Raw genomic sequence first — 3,468 nt, forward strand, 5'->3', positions numbered from 1 at the left:
ACTACATCACAAATATTTTAGGGCACTGAAATATATAAAGAATTGTCAATAAAGTTATGGGGTAGATAAGAAAATTCAGAGATTGTACTTATGGCAGAATTTAGGATGGGAGTGCAGTCACCTAGTAAGAGTGTGATCAGTGGTATTCTGACACGCCTGTGAAAATCTGTACAAAGCAGAGGAATGTGGAACCTAGAAAATGCCAAAATGGAAATAGTTATGGAAGATACGTTTTATTATGAATGATTATAATGTTAACTGTGTTTGTAACAGTTATATTTTTTGTAACTATGTTTTGGAGCTTTTCTCCCCGGGCCACTGCTGAAAAAGGGCTTTTGCTCACTCAAACAATCCCAGTTAACAAATGTAAAATAAATAAATAAACAAAGGTTAGATAAGGATGAGGTTCAACAAGTAATAGATAAGATATGAAGAAATGAGATAAAAACATTGATGCATAACCAATCAACAGGGACATTGCCTAGAACAGATGGTATTCCTTTGGAAGTTTAGAAGTTGGGAGGGAGGAAAGTGATACAGATCTGAAGGTTTTGTTTAATAATACTTTAAAATGAGGGACAATACCAACATTTTGGTAGAAATCTATGGTGGCTGTACTACTTAAAGAAGGTAAACACCAATCAGACCTACATTCATATAGACCTATTTCAATTTTAAACCATGATTACAAAAGGTTATGTCTATACTAGCTAAACAATGGCAGAGGTGTTGCCAGAAATGATGGATATGGATCACTGTGGATTTGTGGAGGGGAGGCAAACTTTTGACAACATTAATAGAACAGCAATGATCCAGAGGGAAGAAGTATGTAAGTAATGCTGCTACAGTTATTGGGTCTTGATGCAAAAAAAAAAATAATTCAGTAGCATCAAGTGAGATTGTATGAGTATGGAAATGGTAATATTTACATTCTCTGATAGAACAATAGAGTTCATTGGGAAGATATAGGAGAGGTAAGAGGCAAGAATTAAGGTGGAAATGTTCTTTTCTGACAGTTTGAACAGAAAAACAAGCAAGAGGGTATCTTATTTTTCCCTTTGCTAATTGTTTTATATTTAGAGCCACTGGCAAAGAAAATAAGGGACTAATTCAAGGTAAATTCTATGGTAATCAAGAAAAGGAAGCTTATTTGTAGATGATATTATTTTCTACTTGATAAATCCAGAAATGAGCATTATGGCATTGTGAAATATTTTGAGACAGTTTCAAGTCTTTTAGAGATATAAAATGAATGAAGACAAAACAAAGGGTATAGCATTAAACTATGTAACCACATATGAACTAGCTCAGCAATACCCATATCTATGGCAACTTGATAAGATGAAATATTCCCAAGTATCTTACTGCTGGGTCAGTTTTCAGGGGAGTGTTGTCTGTTATGGGGAGTTAATGGTGGCACCGCATTTACAGTCATCTGTTAACCTTGGGAGCCATAGGCCCTCAGCATTTGCCTTAACCTCTGAGAAGTAGATGCTAAAAAGGAATAGCCCAAGGACCAAGCCCGGAGGGTACTCTGCAACTGACATGTGCTTGGTGGATGTAGATCCACCAACCCTAATTTCTTGGGTTCTTTTCGTGAGCCAGTTTGCTATCTAATGAGTTACAAAGGAAATGATGTCCAGATAATATCCCACCAGACTGCCACTAATTGATGTGACATCCAGATAATGTCCCACTGAACTGCCACCAAATAATGTGATGTCCCTTACTATCCTGGGTCAGTAACCAAGACGCTTTGATCCTGACTACTGACTCCAATGTGAAACTGTTACTTAAACAGGAGTAATATTTCACAATTTTCCCCTAACAGTACAACAGGAACATGCTCTACAGCCTAGGACTGGACTGTATGCTTCTGTCTACCCCTAATGTAACTCCTTATTACACACTTTAGAGAAATATGTCTCAGTTTAAGACCTCTGATATGTACAAAAAAATTAAATCTCACACAACCAAACATTTCTGGGAAAGCCTGACACAGATTTCCAGCTGTGTCCCTTCCCCAAAATAATAGTGTAGCATGCTGCCACCAGAGTGTCTTCATGCCCTTCTAAAGTGGTGTCCAATTATGAAAATTAAATATTAAAACAAATAGTAGCAAGTGACTAAAGCAGTCAGGCTTTTGCAGTGGCCCTGGGGAAGTATCAAAGCAAGATAAGCACTCTCAAATCACTAAAGAAAAACACTGATTGACCAGCCACAATGTAAATTAATAAAAATATTTAATATTGAGCAAAATTATTAAAAAGATAAAACAGTAATTTCCAATAAACAAAGCTCAGTCACTAGTAAAACAAAATCAATACTGTAGGACAGAAATTCAACTGTCAGAAAAACTCTGAGATAACTGATTAGTTATAATTTTCATATTTTCAAAGAACACTGTCCCTGATCTAAAGTAAATTACTACAACAGAGCAAAGGCAGGCTTATAGTTCTCGGTGTGTCCTTTTTGGTATCCACTGCAGAGTGCATCTGTGATAACTGCCAATTGTAACTGACTTCTGACTACAGACATCTATAACTGACTACAGCAGGCTCTTTTATAAACTAGCCTGTCAACCGTTCCAGTTCTAATTTTCATTTCATATTTTGAAAATCAACAGCTATTTTCTAAAAGTTCCTTCCTGTCTTTCAGCTTCTGACAGTAACAAATAGCAATTATCAACATTCCGATGATATCATCTGCTGATCAGCTGAATCTGAAACAGTTTGCCTTTAGAAACTCTCTTCAAAAATATGCACAGTTAGAAATGCAAAAGGACACTGTTCAAGTCTTTTAAACATTCTGCACCAACAGATTATAAATCAACATGTAGGAACTGATTTACAATATCATAGCTAGTCATGCTGGCATATAATAAACAGGTTAATCTACAATAATGTACAAAAATGCAGCCGGACATACTAGCAAAAGTAACAGTGCCTAATTTCTTCACAACCTGGATGAGTGGACCCTGTTTTAAAAATCATACCAAAATGATGCTTATGTATAGGCTATATTTTATATATCATATATCGTACAGTAAGGTAGTTAAAAAATAAAAAAAAGAAGATCAGATGCAAAGATCCCAAGATAAAAAAAAGTGTCCACACTTGATTGCATGCACTGGTGCAAGAACTGGAAAAAAATGACAATGCAGAATCATCAGGACTTTAGACTATTCCTACTATGGGGGTTAGGCTACGTTTAAGGAGGAGGATACATCCCCTGTCCCTCTAAGGCAGAAGGAAAGAGTCCACAAAAAACAACAAAACAGACAGACCAAAAAAGAGGCATAAGCATAACAAAGTGTAATAAGTTTGATTTGTAAATGTTTTACTGTATGTGCTACATGTTCAACTGTATTACACTAAATGTATATTAAGTATACATAGTAAGAGCAGTATTTCTGACTGTCTGTGGTCACTGCTGACCCTTTATTCATCTAACAAGGCAGTAAATAAA

The sequence above is a fragment of the Protopterus annectens genome, chromosome 14.part0 (genome assembly GCF_019279795.1).
Source record: "Protopterus annectens isolate FY-2018-M chromosome 14.part0, PAN1.0, whole genome shotgun sequence".
Classification (NCBI taxonomy): Eukaryota; Metazoa; Chordata; order Ceratodontiformes; family Protopteridae; genus Protopterus; species Protopterus annectens.